General features: G+C 36.6%; 1 protein-coding gene across 4 annotated transcripts in view; it reads left to right on the top strand.

Moving 5' to 3' along the window:
- LUZP1 (leucine zipper protein 1) overlaps positions 1 to 17,276 on the top strand; it is a 71,920-nt gene that overhangs the window by 523 nt on the left and 54,121 nt on the right. The gene's annotated exons all lie outside the window — the stretch shown is intronic.

Genomic DNA, 17,276 nt, shown 5'->3' with positions numbered 1-17,276 from the left:
CCGGGGCCGCCGGGGAGGGGGCTGCGCGGGGCCCGCGGGCACCGGGGGAGGAAGGAAGTGATCTTACAGGAAGAGCCCGGGAGCTCCCGAGGAGGAGGAGGAGGGAGGTTAGGGAGCGCACCGGCCGGCGTGCGGGGCCGGCCGCGGGACCCGGCTGCGGGGGCGCGGGCTGGGTGGGGAGGGGTCCCGTCGCCGCCGCCGCAGCAGCTGTTGGCCCGCCTTGCCCGCCCGCGTCCCGGCGGATGCTGGTCTCGCAGCCAGACCGCCGGGCCGGGAAGGAATTCGAGGCATTCGCTTTGTTTAAGTTGCCAGTAGACAGTCCTTAGGACTAATTAATGGTGGAATCTGCAGGGGGACGCGGGCGAGCCGGGCCGGGGCCGCCCCCAGCCCGCCTGCCGCCGCCGCGGTGAACTTTCCGCAGCGCGCGCGGCCCGCCTCCCTGCGCACCCCCACCCCTGCCCGGGCGGGGAAGGAGCCATGGCTTCCCGAAAACGCAGGAATGAAGTGCGGTTTCTGGGGCTGGTGGCCTGGGGCTGCGGAGCTGCCAGCAGGGAACCCGGCGTCCCGGAGCGGCCGGGCTGGGGTTCCGAGCCCGGTTTAGCGCTCTCTGAGGTGCCTGCGGTTTCTGTTAATAACCTTGGAGGAGGCTCTGCGAGCCGAAAGACCATCTTGCTTTGGAGCATCTGTTTCTTCAACGCGTCAGCCCCTTTCCTAACACTGCAGAGCTTGTTGTGGCTTGTTTCGGAAATGCCGAGACCAGTGCTCACACTTGAGGGTGGGAGAGGGCAAGAGTCTAGGCAACCCCCAAAAACGCTGCAGTGAGATCTCCACAAAGACTGCTTGCAGATTCTCCGTCGCACCTTCATTGACTTGAATGACCTTGGGAAAAGAATTGTGCTTTTAAGCTCCTGGTACCTTATTTGTCGGTTGAAGAGAAAATACTCTCTGGACTTCCCTGCCTTTTGGGGATATTTTGAGAGATAGGGTTTGTTCAGGGTTTTTTTACAAACTGCTGCAGTGCAGGCCTAAGGATCTGGTCTAGCGTAAGAACCGGGGGTAATCCAGATCACCTAATAAGATTTTATTACCTCATATTAGGGAGAGAGGGGTTTGGATTTTAGTGGGAATATTTCCGTTCTGAGAATCTGTCCGGTATGTTCCAGATTGCTTTCTGTCACTCCGTATGAGTGTTTGGTGTGGTTAAATGGAATAACCTCCACAGAAAATTCTTCTTTTTTTAGAAGTAATTATTTTGCTCAGAATTCCCCTTGGGGCAGATTAAGGTTTTGCTCAATTTACTCAGAAGAATTTTCCAGGTTTCTAAAATTAAATCACTTTTCTAAACATAGTAACTCAGGTTTGAAAAACTGGAAATAATAGGATGGGAAGGGAGTTGATTAGAGAGTGAACAAGGAAGCAGATATACAGGTTCATTGTCTTGTGATTACTAATAGGGATTGTGAATTAGCCTCGATTAATAGGTATTTTTCTTACTCTTAAATAATTTAAGACCAAGAAAGGAAACTAATATTGTTGAGTTGCTTACTCTGCTCAGTAATTGTGCTAGGTGGGGTATCTCTCACATAGTCTTCACAACAATGCAGTGAAGTGGTTGGTAGTTGGCATCTCTGTTTCATGGATGAGCAAACTGAGGGTCAGAAGGTAAAATGACTTTACTATTTATAAATACAACTAGTAAGTGGAACTGAAATTCAAATGCAAGTCTTTTTTTGAGGTCCATGGTTATCTCTGCTAGGCATACTGCGTTGGGAACCAAGAGGCCTACTTTCTATGCCATTGACTCAGCCCCTAGGTCACTGTGGACCCTACCTAGACTAAGTCAGTTAAGTCTAGTCCCCAATAATATTGCCTTCTCTTCTTCCAGCAATATTAGTATGTTTTTGAGATGTCCTAGTTTTTTGGTAGAAAGACATACAAGGCTGTGGTAGTACGTCCTATATGCAGTAGGTACTTTAATAATTATTTTCTTGTGGAGTACCTACCTAGGAGATCATTGATTGCATTTATGAAATGGAAGATGTTGGATAGTTAATGGTTCTTCCACTGTAGAGGCCATCATCGAGGTGACATTCATGATCAGAAACCGAACCATTTTTCATGTAACATACCTTACTGAGATAATGTCAGCTTATGAAAAAAGCACATTATATGCAGGTAGGACCCAGATAGTCAAGTCGAAAGATGTTATATAAACTTTCAAGCACATAATAGATACTCAGTAAATGTTTGCTGAATGAATGAATGAATGTATACATTCTTTTAAGTCATAGTTTGTGATGTATACATGACAAATATATATAACTGTGTGATCACCACTACTGCCTTCTTTTGTTTAAACTGTGTTGTCTTTTAGGTATTGGTTAGCAGAGTGATCCCTGGGAATGTTGGGAAGTTTCTATGTTCAGATTCAACACTGGTAGAGTCAGAGTGAATACTACAAGAGTCATTGCTCTAATAACTTCGTAGGAAATAGGAAAACCTTAGGTATTTAATGGCGAGGTGCATGAAGAGATTAAGAGAAGTAGAGATGGGGGCACTTGTCAAATCAAGGGAAATATAAATTTGTGGGGAACCAGGTTTTTATTATTTTTAGGACAGAGGATACATTGTGAAGGAAAAACCTACCCAAAGATTATTAAGGAGTTGAACTTTTATTTTTGTTTCCTTTTCAAAATTGTAGCTTCTCAAATATAAAACTTAACATCTTTGGCTATATTTAAGAAGTGCTTACATATTATGGTTGTTCAAATAATTCTTAAGGGTGGGGATGCTATAAAATGATTGAAGGCCTTACCCTTCCACCTATGACAGAATATCCTTAGTGTTTATCTTTAACTTGTTTAGCTAATATGCCACAAAGAGAATACCTTAGGTAGAAATTGTATCTTGCTGGGAAGACATAAACTATTTTTTCCTTCTCATAATTTCTCAAGTCACTGAACCTGCCCCAATCTGCTTTCATTTAAGTCTGTCTTAGAAAATGCTTAAAACCTGTTACTGAGCTTCTAGAAGAAGCCCCATTTTTACCTCTTTCTCCTTCTTGTTTCTCTTTATCCATTCTATTTCTGTATGTTGACAGTTTTATAATCATCCTCTCCCACCCCTGGATCCTGAGAATGGAAACTTCTCAACCATTGGGCCTCCATATACCATTAGGAAATAATAATTAAATTAAAATACCAGTCTACTAACTCAACATTTTGGCTTATGACCGGGAGAAAATAATAACTCTATGAGGTAGTCATTATCATGAGGGAGCTGAGCTTGGAGCAGTTACTGCCAGAGCTAGTGAGGGGCAGACCATTGATTTGAAGTCAGATATATGATTGATGCTCAGGTTTGGGATCTTTCTGTTTCATTGCACTCTCTGGTGTACTGGGGTTGGGGGCAAGAAGGAGGTGACAAGGGAAGTGCTTAAAAATACCCTATTAAGTTCCAAACATAACAAGCATTGCTAACCTTTTTAGGCATTGCCGTTTTCATCTATTCCTTTCTTAATTTCTGGAGATACTGTCTTACACACCTCCTTATAAATTCTAAAGAATTTATAGCTCATCCTTTATTGCAAAACTCCCTTCCCAGACCCAGCATTTATTCTTTATAAACATGGTACTTTGTATTTACTGGCTGTTCGATTTACCACTCCCCCTGTTTTGTATGTATCTGAAAGCATCATGTTAATCAGTCAATCAAGACCCTACATATTTGCCTATGTTCCTCTATTTCCGTTTTATCTGGACAGAGTAATGTTTTAAAAATGTGCATTATGTTATTAAAAACTTGCATACAGTTTAAAAACTTATTACAGCTTTTATTGAAGTATGTGATAATAATACACACACACACACACACACACAATAATACACACACACATTGTGTTACACAGAAACATACACATATCAAAAAAGTACAATTTGATGACTTTTTTTATGAACTGAATGTACCCATGTAACCAGCACCCAGTACCTAGAAGACTCAATCAAGTGCTCTTTCAGTTCCTGATGCCTTACCACCCTCTCCCCTGCAGGGTGACTTCTAACGACATAGATAAGTTTTGTCTGTTTTCATACTTTTGTAAAAGTGGAATCATACAGCATGTATTTTTGGTCTGGCTACTTTTATTTAACACTATGTCTATGAAGGTGCAAAAACTTAATGGTTTTCTTTTTAGCTTGGAATAAAATCCAAATTTAAAGTCTTTGTCTTGGCCTATAATGCCTTATATGAAATCTGGCCCATGCCTGCTTCTGCAACTACATCTTAAGCCAATATCATTGTCCATTATGCTCCAGTCACATTAGCTTCTTATTTATTTATTTTTAAACTCAGAATATTCTTTCCTGCCTCAGGGCCTTTGTTTGGGTGGCTCTTCTTTGAACGCTTTCCCCTGCTTTTTGCCTGGCTGCCTCCTCCAAGCCTCAGCTTATGTATCAGAGATGCTTTTTTTCATCATCCTATTTTGCTAGTCCTTTCCCGTTATTCCCTATTACTGGCGTCTGTTGTTTCCCTTCACAGCACCTATTACAATTTATAATGATATATCTGCTTGCATGATTATTATCTATCTTCCATACTGAACTTCACAGGACCAGGGAACTCATCTGTTAAGTTCACCAGTGTATACCTAGTACCTAACACAGTGACTGACATGTAGTTATTTAATAAATATTTAATGACCACATGCCCAATTCAGCACCTTTGTTCCCATTATCTTTCATCCTTTTCTTATGCTGTTTAACCATTTAATCTTTTCCATCCTTCAAGGCTCAGCTCAACTACCCCTCTTTGAAGTCTGTCCTGACTTTGCAATAGTAAATCTCTCTTCTCCAGAATTTTGTGACATTTATTGATACTCCTCATGTTCTTGGTAAGTCTCATTAGCATGTATCTCACCTACCTATAGTTGGATCAAAAGCAGCTTACTTTCTCAAAAATCTTGCAGCATGTAATGCCTATAGCCTTGATATTTTTGGTTAGCTTGACTTGCTTGTATGTACCAAACTTGATCAGAAGCTTCTTAATTAGAAGAAGCCAAGTTCATTTTAGCCAGTACTCCCCCCAGTTCCTTTCACTGAGCTTTGCACATGATAGACGCAGAGTTTCTGATGATTGATCATAATGATGCTTATATATATAGGTAGCAATTTTAATTTTTCAGGCTTATTAACATGGATTCTTTTTACTAGAATTCTGCTTAGTGTTTTTTCTAATCCAAAGACTGGGAGTGCCCCAGCTGCTTCGGGCGATATAGCAAGTATTAGGGTGTGAAAGTACAGGAGGCAGGTCCTGGTGCCACAAAGCAGATACTCCTTTGGGATCTGTCTTTGACGAAGAACCGAGTATGCACAGTTCCTTAGAAGGACGCTTAGTGCTTCTCTGATGCTCTCAGATTGGAGTTACTAACTAAAATGAGATACTAGGTAGTCTCTCATTTAAATTATTTAAATAAATGTTGAATAACATTTTATTTGATGTCAACAGTGAACAATTTAAGGCAGTTACATCTGTTGAAAGTCACCTTCTCTGACTTGCCAGTAAGCTCTCAGTAGTTTCTTATCAAAAGCAGAAGAATGTATGTACTAATTTTGTATGTACTTTAAGCCATTTTAAATACAAATTTAAATTAGTAGTAACTGGGGTGGTTTAATTTAATATATTGTACAATTGAGTGATAAATGTCTTTTTTTAAGAGGTGCCTATTATGTATTTTTAAGCAGCGATCGTTTTGACTTCACTGATGCCACTATGTCAGAAGATTGTGGGATAATTTAGTAATTTTTAAAATAAAAACATTGGAGCAGAGGTACTTAGGAAGTTTCTGAGGGATGTTGGAGTAATTTTGTTAACTTTCTTAATCTTCTCATTGTTATCTTTTTCTTTAACAACCTAGAAATATTATATGAAATCAGCCTATTTTTAACTTTTTTTACTCCAACTAGGTCAAAATAAAAAGTATAGGTAAGATCACACATTTTCTTTTGAAATGTGAGGAGACAAATGATAAACTCTATGGGGAATTTATTACAAAAAGTAATTTTTCTGGATGGATTATAAAGTTAGTACATATTTAACCCAGTCTCCTACACTTTATATATTCACAATAGATTGGTCATAGCATTGGCTTCTAGGCATCATGAGATCTTGGAGTACATTTCTGAATCATAAATTTTATTCAAGTAAAGCTTCATTAAAAGTGGTTTATTGTATTCTGATTCTTTAACACTTGGTTACTCATTTGTGTCTTATTCTTTGACCATTTTGGTTAAATAGCACTTTACTGTATAAAGTTCCAATTCCATAGCCTCAGATAGCCTCAATTTTTCCATCTTTAAGCTAATGATAGTGGTTGTAAGGATTAAATAGTTTAATGTGCAAAAGCACTTAGATCATAATGTTGGTACATAGTAAATTAGTCATTATTTCAGTTTTAATGTTGCATTTTTGTTTGCCCAAAGAACCAAGGAAAAATTTCCTCTTATTATTTTAAAAATTGATATGATTTAGTCTAAAGTCAGATAACATTTTTTATATACTGGCAAACTAGAAGGAAACTCAAGAATTTTTAAAAGCTGAATTTTAACTTTACTAATTTTTGATGAAGCTAAGCAAAATTTTTTTTTTCTCCCAGTGACCAGTTTGATTTCCTTTATAATTATAGCAAATCTGTTTTTCTTGAATGGCTCATCCTTAACCCAAATATTGATTATATGGTTATGTTGGTACAAGGAGAGATAATTTCTGCTTGTTCCAACCAGCCCTTCAGTTAAAGAGAGACCCTGCAACTGGAAATTGAGACTGTTGGTAAGATAGCATATGAGAATATTCTAAACAATTACAATCTTTGAAATTAAAGATATTGTCTGGCTATAGAGTTTTGGGATAGTGATATTAATATCGTTAGTCATTTATTTTTGCTTATTCCAGGTACACATTTCTAGTGATTATTATAACACTGGTTATAATAGTTATTTATTAGGCATTATCTTAAGCATTTTATATGCATTAATTCATTTACCTATTTGTTCAACAAATATTTATTGAATGCTTGCCAGGTGTCAGGCACATAATCATATTTAATCCTCACCACACCCATGAAATAGGTATATTGTTTATTATTTTAGTCCATTTCACAGATAAGGAACTGGGGCACAGAGAGGCTGTGTATCTTGTCCAGTGTCTCAAAGCTATCCAGAGTCAGATTTGGGATTTATTTTTAGAATATCAGTCGTGAAGTCTTGGCATGAATTGCTTCTATGCCAGATTTTTATCTTTTAGGAGGGGGGCATTTATCAAATGTTGAAATCTCTGGTACATAGGTTAAAGTCAAGGTGATTAGAGCAGGATATGTTAGGCTAGATAAATAAGCTGGGGTGGTTTCCTCTCTTACCCCAAATCCATCTCTTAAACAGCAACAACAAAAGAACAAAAAAATTTCGACGTTCCTTCTTTTTTGAGAGAATTCCAGTTTACCTAAACTAGTGTGAACTAATTGTAAATTTTCAAGAGGAATGAATATAAATAACCATATTAAGTACTGGTTCTTCAGAGGTATTCAAGGAGCAAAAGTTATAGACACATGATGGTTTAATTTTTAAAGTGAAACAATTTCAGTTGTTATCCACAGTATCATTTTGCGTCGAACTGGTATGCTATTTCAGAAGTTTTGTTACTGGGTAGTTTTATGGTCATCTCTGAGGGATATCTGTAAGGTCTTTTTAAAAATAAGTATTATAGGTTTCCAAATTGGGAAGAAGTTATGTATTAATTCTAGGAGATTTCCAAACTGTGAAATATTTGTAGTATACTTCCCTTGAATTTGTCTCTAGAGCACATTGCACATTCTTAGTCTTCATAAGTCTTCATTTTGGAAAGTTATATTAACTTTTGGAGATAAGCAAGTCTGGTGAATGAAGCGAGTATCAGCATTGTTTTTGGTCATAAATGAGACGTAATTCTAAAAGGTGGAGGGGACTAGGATTTTTTTGTGTCTGTGTCTTTTAGAACTCTACACATGGAGTTTCAGAAAGGGTTAGAGCCTTTTTTTTGGAAGGGAGTCTTGCTTCCCAAAATGACTTGAGTAACAACACTTGTTTTGAATCTCTATAAAGATTATTACTTGAAAATAACTTGTTTAACTTGTATTATGATTGAGTTAAATTTCTCTCTAATGAAAGCATTATCTTGTATTAATACCAACATGATTTTATTTAGATCCTTTTAAAAATTAGCCTTTTTTGCCTCAGAAGGAAAGTTTTTTTTTTTTTTAAAAAGAAAAAAACGAAACATTTTTAGTCTGCTGAGAGGCAAATCTGTATAGGAACAGGTTTGAAATTAATTATTAAAAGGTGAAATGTATTTTTCTGACCCTCTTACCAGGGCGTTATTTGTATAGGTTTTCTGCAGAGGCTGAAGAGTTCAGATTGAAAAATGGTATTACCCACCATTGGTCTGACAGCATTTTCCTGTTACTAAACATAAATAAATCTCTAGTTTTATCCAGTTTCAAGTTAACTGGAAAAGTTAAATTCTGAGCAAGATAAATGATGTTAATTGTTGGCTCTTTAAGTCCTGAATCAGCTTTATCACAAATGTGCTGTCTTCCTAATTACCTGGGAGTATTTATCTGATTTAGGCCATCTAAATTATTTGTATCTAATATCAAATAAGCAGCTCATTTAAGTCTCATAATTGAACATTTTCTAAGAATTCTTAGTCATTGAGGACTAATAATGAAACCTAACATTTATTGACTAAATGCCAGTTACTGTACTTAAGTGCTTTTTATGTCTTTATTTCCCTCTTAATAACCCTTTGGGGTAGATACTATTATTATCCTCATTTAATAGATAGAAAGTCCTTAAGATATGAGATGAGGATGCTCAAAGTCAACACAACTGGTTAACACCAAGCTAGGATTTGACTCCTGAGCTTGCTTGGAAAATTACGTTGTTCAAACCAGAACACTTGATGATTTTATGAACTGTGTGCCTTTAAGATCATTATTCTGTAAGTAAATGAGGTCAACATTGGCTTATGTTTCTTAGGAGAATGCCATTTTCCCATCTTGATAAACTTAAAAATGTATTAAATGTTTTTAAAATGGAAGACTTACAGAGTAAACAGAAGTTGGTTGAACACAGAAGACAGTACAAATGTTGTTAGGCTGTTTGTGTAACAAAGTACTGTTCCTGGTAGCTCTATATCAGGAGTATCAGTTTTTATGCTTTCTACCACTTTCTAGCTGTACTGGAGTGCAATATGGGATATTCTTAATATAATTTGATAAAATTATATACTTTTCAAACATAATGCTAAAGTATTTTTTGTAGGAGCTTGACTGGTGATTGCGTTAGACTTCTGTTTTAAGACTAGATCCCACTGCGATTTGAAAGAGATTATCAGCGTCTTAAAGAACTATGGTGGAAAATAGATGGGTGGATAGTGAAGCAGTTAATGGAGCATGGAGAAATAATAAGATAACTGAGCGATAACATTTCAGATCATAGAGTGGCAAGAGGAGTGGGATTCTAGCAAAAATATTGGGAGATTGGTGGCTCTTGATTAAGTGGTCGAATCCAGACATGTGCAAAGAATCTTTAGGGAAGAGAAGTGGAGAGGAGACAAGGAACACTGGCTTCAGTTACATTTTTGGTCAGTTTTACAACAAATTTAAAAGCCAAAAATTTTGTTAGTTCTACTCAGTTTATAGTACTTGTTTTATATTTAACCCAGATCTAATTTGGAGGAAAAAAAAAAAAGAAGTAAAATATATAGCCCTATTCTTCAGGAATTTAAAATTCTAATTGGGGAGATACCTTGTTTTTGAAACAGTTTCACAGCAGTATTGGACCATATGTAAGTGCCAAAATGGGGGATGTAGACTAGTGGTTTCAGACTTGGGTTTCACAAACCAATCATATTTCAAAAGAGCTGTTTTCTAAGTAAAGAAATGAAAGTGAAAAACAATCTCATCTAATATCACCTACCATTTTATAAAATATGGAACATTTTAAAACATAAGCAAAAGGCATCTCAGATGAAAGGAAGCTTTTTTATATTGAATAATTTAGCCTTATGAAAAATTTACTTCGGTGTTCATTGGTGAATCTATGGTACAGTGGCGACTGCTCTAGGACTGTTGTTATGCTACTAACTTATGTCAAAATGACAGGTTATAGTTTACTGAAATTAGTCTGGGCTGACGTGGTCTGTGAGGGCTTCATAAAGGCAGTTAGACTAGAGCTTTGCAGTAAGATGATGGATAGGATTTGAATAGGCAGAAAAGGAGAAGGGGATGGTTTTCCAGGCCAGGGCAAAGCAAGAGCAAAGATACTGAGATTGGAGTAAACTTGTATTATTGATTGAACCTGAGAATGCTGTGTGATCCAGTAATAGAGTTTAGATTAGATTATGGGCTGGGAGGAGATAAGATTAGTGAAGTAATGGTCAGTCAGGCTATGAACAGTCTTGGAAGTTATGCTGAGGAATTTGGGCTTGATCTTGCCAACATTTGGGAACCATTGAAGGTTTATAAGTAGGGCAGTGACTTGATAACCTTGGAATTATCGACTGATTAATCAGAGGGTTTTATGTAGGTTATTGCTAAGGAGTCCAGTTAAAGATTTTTGAAGAATTTAAGTGTGAACACTTTAGGGACCTGAATTAGAGAATGGGGGCAGGGACACACACACACACACACACACACACACACACGCACACGCGCGCGCGTGTGTGTGTGTGTGTGTGTATGAAGTTTTGAAGAAGAGATAGAACTTGATGATGTGGAGAAAGAAAGTAGAGATAACTCTAAGATTATAAGATTGGTAAAACTGAGGAACATTTGCGATATTAGTTAACTGAAGTCGAGAAAGAGCAAGACAGCCTTTTGCCTCAAATTCTCTGTTAACTACTTTACTTTATATCCATGTGCTTTTACAACTCTTTATTTGAGATATGTTGAAAGTCTCTAAAATTGCCCTGGGATTGAATTGGAAGTTAAAATTTCTTTTATTTTGGAAGTACTCATTTCGGGAAAAAAAACAATACATTCCAGACCACTAAACATTGTATAAATTCTTAATTATGGAAATAATAATCCTAATAAATAGTATCATCATTAGGTGGTATCTAATTATCTAAGTGCAGAGGAATTTTTGGAATGTATTTGTTACTTTAGGATTTTTTTTTAACAGCATTTATCCTATGTATATTAATAGCAGTGTAGCAATAAACTGGTTCACCTTGAATGGTTTAATTCATAATGATTATTTGTTTAAATAGTCTTCCAATTTCTTTCATCGTAGCATGTTACAGTTGAGTATATTATCTACCATTTCTCTAGCATCTACTGTGTAGCAGCAGGTACCTGCTGTGTATTAACCCTTTAATCTTTACAACTACCTCATGAAATAGGTACTACTGTTCCTACTTTACGGATGAGGAAACTGAAGCTCAGAGGAGTTTAAGAAATGTCCCTGGAGGACTGGTAGAATGAGATTCTAGATCACTGACACAAAGCCTATGTTCTTAGTACTGCTGTCCATGGATTAGACATCATATGAAGAAGAATAGAGTGAGTCAGTTGAGATAACTGATTAGACAATGATTAAAACCAGTGAAGTGCTACTCAAATGCTATTGGGTGTCATCTATCCTTTTCTATCCCGTTTTCTTGTGGGTGGAGCTTAAAAGACCAACTATGATCTGTAGCCCTAGTTCTAGTCAATGACATTCACTTATCTTTTGGATAATATATCTCATATCCTTTTGTAAGGCTCTGAGCAAATCCTTTTTAAAAATAAAGGTCCAATTTAGAAAACAAACTGTTGACACAGTTCAACAGATTGCCGGTCTTGGCAAATGAAATTAAAGGAAGTTTCAGGATCCAGCTTCTGGAATTTGAAGATGATTCCACTTGAAAATGTAGTTCAGAGCTATAGACTCAATTTCAAGTGATACCTAGCACTTTTTTGGTGTGTGCCTCTCTTCATTCCCCCCATCATCTGCAGCCATTAAATTCTTTATTGCTTGCCGTTGCTTCAAAGTTCTGTCTACTGCCATCGCCTCTATAATAAAGCTCAGCCCCACCTCTCTCCACCTCATTCCTGATGTTCCTTTACTGACTGCTTTCTACTGGGTCTGATAGGACCTGCACACAAATGCAAGTGAAGTCCTAGGTTCTTAATCTTTTCTCCCAACATTTCCTCTGTTTCTTCACTCGTAGCTGAAAACAAGACCTTTTTTCTAATGAATACTATTATTCCTGTTTTTGCTGGTTGAATACTTTGACTTCTAGGAAAGCAGGGAACAATCACCATGGCTCTCAGACCATTATTTTGCCATTTTTGCATGTCTTCTGATTTTTCAAAGTCTTTACCATCTGCTCTCTCCATTTTCATTACATTTGTCTGGAGACTTTCAGGATCCATATGGATCACTTTTCTTCTCTGTCTCATCCTCTAGTGTCCAGTTTGTCTAGTTCCTCACTATTATTGATTGTCTTTCTTCCTTGCATCTTTACTTCACTCTTCATTGAGTCTTTCAGATTATAAATACACTGCAGTATTTTCTGTCCTTAAACAAATAAATAATAAAATCCCTCTTTCTATCAGAGTTTTTGCCATCCTTTTTTCCCTTTTACTTTCATTTTTTTAAAAAAAGAGCATTCCGTATGCAGTTTTTTCTTTTATACTCTTTAACACCCTTTCCTGTCTTGTTTCTGTCTTCAATACTTTACTGTAAATCCCCTTTCTAAAGATCCAGTACCTGTGTATGCAGGCATTTTCATAGGCTTTTTCTTCCTTAATCTTTTTGCAATCAAACTGTTGATCATCTTCTTCATTGAGCTTCTGTTCTTTGGCTAGGCATTAAAAATATGTTTTTGGCCTTATATAGCCTGCTAAGGCCGCTTTGCCTGGGACTTGGCTGGTTGTTGGACTCTGGTGTTCATCTTGTGGCCTGTACTGACTAGTAGTGAAGAGTTGGAGCAAGTTGGCCCTGTGCATCTTATAGTGTGCTCTGTACCATGTGGACTTTTAAGTAAATAATTGATTTGACTTGTCAGTCTTCCTGTTCTCTCTCTTCCTCTCTCCTTGATCCTGCTGTGGCTTCTGTGTAAGATGGATTGCCCACTTCTGGTCTTGACTCAGGTTAAATACTGTAATATATAAAACCAGACATGTCTGTTTTAGAGCAGACTTTTGGAAAGAGTGATATGAATTGAGTTCTTTTGTAAATGCATGTGAGATTTGAAATGCTCCAAAAAACTTGGGCAAGTTTAATGAATATCAGTGGCCTTGATGAGAACATTTTTATGTTTTCTCTCACATTTTAGTATGATTTTCATGGAAAACTATTTCTGGAAAAAAAAAAAGTTCAGATTCTATCATAGCAAAATAAATACTCTGAAAATCTCAGTACAATAGAATTTTTAAGCCCTGCTTATTTATTTATTTATTTTTTTAGGAGTATTCGGTATAATAACACTGCACTGTGACAGTTCTCTGGGATTTGTTAGGATTTTGACCTAAATTTTCTAAGACAGTTTCAGAAAGTTGCAGAGGTAATTGGGAAGGACTAGCATGAGCAAATGTGGGTTAGGCTAATACAAATGTAGTAGAGTAGATTTTTGAGTCGACATGATTTTTTTGAGGAGGAAATAATACTGAGTAATGCCACTTTGTTTTGTTTCGTTTTGCTATGTTAAATGATCGTTGAAGCCTTGCATCCTGAAATTTTTTTTATCCTTAGAGATTTGAGTCAATCTCTGTCCTTACATGTTTATCTCTTTCCTTAAGAGGAAATGGAATTTATTCAGCCCAGAGAGATGATAAAGAGCTTTGGACTGAGTCTGGAGGTTCTGGTTCGGTCTTTGTCCTTATCTAGCAGTATAAACTTGAACAAGTCACTTTACTCTTTGGGTTTCAGATTTGTCAAATGAGAAGGTGGAGTAAAGAATTTTTAAGAAGATTCTACCATTTTAATTTGAGGTGTTTTTATAAAAAGCCACACACAGTGACTCCCAAAGTCAGTTTACCAATTAATCAGAAATGTGACAATTTAAGAGTTTGCAGTGTTATTTGACATGTAAGAAATACAGCGTAGCTACAAATTAAAAATGGTAGAAGAGATGCTCGTGTCAGCAGCAATGTTATGTGGATTATGAATTTACTAGAAAGTGTTATCAAAGTGTGGAGATGCTGAAATGTGAAATCTAGTATATATGCCCATTTCAAGATTCTATGGCAGCTTTGAGGCAAAAATTCTTTAGGTGTTTGTTTACATGGAAAGTAGGTAAAATGGCCGAGTGAAATAATATTAACAATTACAGCTGATAATATTTGCTTAGCACTTGATTAGTTGATAATGCATTTAGTCCTTAAATAATTCTATATGGTAGGTTTAAACTCTGTTTTACAAACAAGGACAGTGAGACACAACTAAGTAACTTGCCCTTACTGCTATTAAACGACAGACCTATATGATTTCAGAACCTCTGTTCCCCACATAAATTTATCTGTTACTTGTTAATCTCAGAATACATATGAATGATGGTATATATGGTGGTGGGAACAAAGTAGAATTCAAATATTTGACTAGCTTATTGTTTGCTTCCTTAAGCCAGGTGCTGTAATATTCTAACGTAATTTTCCTTATACTTTGCAAGTATATTAGTTTAGTAATTTATATTTATTGACTAGTATGGTCTGGATTTGAATTCCAGTTGTACTATATAATATTTATGTAAACTTAGGAAAAGAACTCTACCTCTTTGTGCCTCAGTTTACTCATTTGAAAAGTGAGATTAATAGTATCTGCCTGATAGTATTGTGAGAAATAAATGAGTTCATGCAAAGGACTTAGAATGACACGAAGTAAATGTACCGTAAATGTTAGCTGTTGTTATTATATTATGCTTTTGACTTTTCCAAGAACTTTAACATTTTCTTCAAATAACATTCCTATGAGAGAGGTGGAGTCTAGACAGAGTCCATCCAGTATATTTAGTCCCATTTTACAGAAGAGAAATCCATAAATGAACTTGTCAAAGGACACCAGGACAAAATTTACTGGAATAAAATTTAATGGATTATTTAATCCTAGTCTGAAATTTAAAAAAATGGTTTGGGATGAATGTCCTAACAGTCACCTCTTGTATGAGTAGAACAGATTTGTGGTGTTTGGAACGAGAAGGGAGATCACTCCCAAATACTCAGGTCTTCTGGTCCTTGATTTTCTTCCTGCTGCTAGAGGGGAGTTGGGGAGGATGTTGCTGTGTAATTCCTAGGTCCTAGTCTAGCCATCTAGCAAGCTGAGAACCAGCATTTGAAGGGTATCAGATTCGCTGGGAACTGAGAAAACAGCTTACCTTTTCTATGTAGAAAAAAAGGTAAAATGTGAGATGTGAGCTACCAGCATGAGCTGTTGCTGTCATGTGAGTTTTCACGGATTTAACTCTTGAACTGCTTTAACTGAATTCCACTCTTTTGTCCCATGTCAGTTTCCTGCAGTTGTTTAGAGGCATTTTTAAGATTTAAGTACTTCTGGCTTTTTTTTTTAATGACCTTCGTGGCTCGATATCTCTCAGCTGTCATCATCTGATTTTGCTGCAGTATGTACTGCATGATCTCTGCATTGCTATAACCAGATCTTGGTCAGATTTGTCCTTTCCATCTCTTTGATGAAAAGATTTCTTCGTGTCTGTCTCTCAGGCTAGTCTGCTGTAGCATTGGAGGCTCTTCCCTCCCTCTTGGAAAAACTTGAAAAAGAGAAATCGCCGTTTGTTGGGGTTTCTTTTGGCTAGGATTTTTTTGGCTGTTAGCCTTCTTTTAGGTCTAGTCTGTAGAGAATGTCTTCAGCAAATGTATACTGTGCCTATTTATGCAAGAGACTACTACCACTAGTCACTGGAAATGCAGAGTGTAAAAATGGACGCATATCGAATTAGACTGAATAATGATTAGGGATAGATGAAGCAATATATCTAGTGGAAGAGAGCTTTAGGATCAGGCATACCTGGATTTAATTCCCAATTCTGCCTTTTATCACCATTGTGACTCTGGGCAAATTGCTTAACCTCCCTGAATCTCAGTTTTCTCATCTACAAATAAAAGAACTAATAATACCTAGTTCTAATACCTAGGGTTGTTTTAAGGATTAATTGAGTTTGAATTTCTGACACTGAACAGAATGCATAGATAGATATTACAATTGTGAGCCCTATTTTTCTGTAAACTTTTGAAGTTGAGTTCCTCATTAAAATTGGTACATTACTACTTAGCTCAGGTTTGTTGTGAAGATTAAATGAGAATAGATAGATAAGTAGGTAGATGAATAGAAAGGAAGAACGATAAGTAGGTAGATAGATAGTCTGGAATGTAGATTTAGTATGTACAAAAATAAAAATAAAACAAATGAAGCAACTGAAGTACTGTAGGCAGGATTTCTTTGGAAGAAACAAAATGCTACCCAAGTCACACCAACACCAGTCATTGCTACTTAAAGTCTTTTTGGGTTACTCTTGCTGTGCTTAGCTAAATATGTGCATTTCTAATTGTATTCTGCCCATGATTCATTATTTCCTCAGTTTATCTCAAAGTCCAGTCCTTATTTGTTTATACGTAATCATATTCTACTCATTCTTAAAGATAACTTAAATTTCACTATGAAGTTCTTTTAGATTACTCCAGAGAAATGATTTTTCACACTTTTAAATTCTATCGTGACACTTAGCATGTAGTTATATGACATTTTTGCTTCCATTAGCTGTCTGGAGAGATCTTCTGTTAATTCTTTAAAGTCTAGTTTAGACATCTTCTCTTCAATGAAACTTTCCTGACTCTATAATAGATCAACTCTTTCTGTACTTTATATTTTTTGTGGTTGGCACTTATCACAGTGTATTATAATCATTTACTTACCTTAGTCTGCTTATAATAGATTATGGATATCATAAGAACAGAGTATTTATCTCTGTAGTCCCACTAATAGCAAATGCCTTACTCAGTAAATATTGAATTGAAGCTTTAATGCATTAACCTTGTGTTGGTATTTTTCTAATGTGATGAAAGGGCATGTGTGGGAAGTTCACTTTTGTGTGTCTGTGTGTTTTAAAATAAAACAAAAATATATATTCATGTAATTCATATCCCATAAAATTTATCATCTTAGGGTATACAGTTCATTGTTTTTTTAAAGCATATTCACAGGGTCGTGCGACCATCATCACTAATTTCAGAACATTTTCATCACTCCAAG

The sequence above is a fragment of the Pteropus medius genome, unplaced genomic scaffold (assembly GCF_902729225.1).
Source record: "Pteropus medius unplaced genomic scaffold, Ma_sr-lr_union100, whole genome shotgun sequence".
Lineage (NCBI taxonomy): Eukaryota > Metazoa > Chordata > Mammalia > Chiroptera > Pteropodidae > Pteropus > Pteropus medius.
This window is presented reverse-complemented; position numbering and strand designations above follow the sequence as displayed.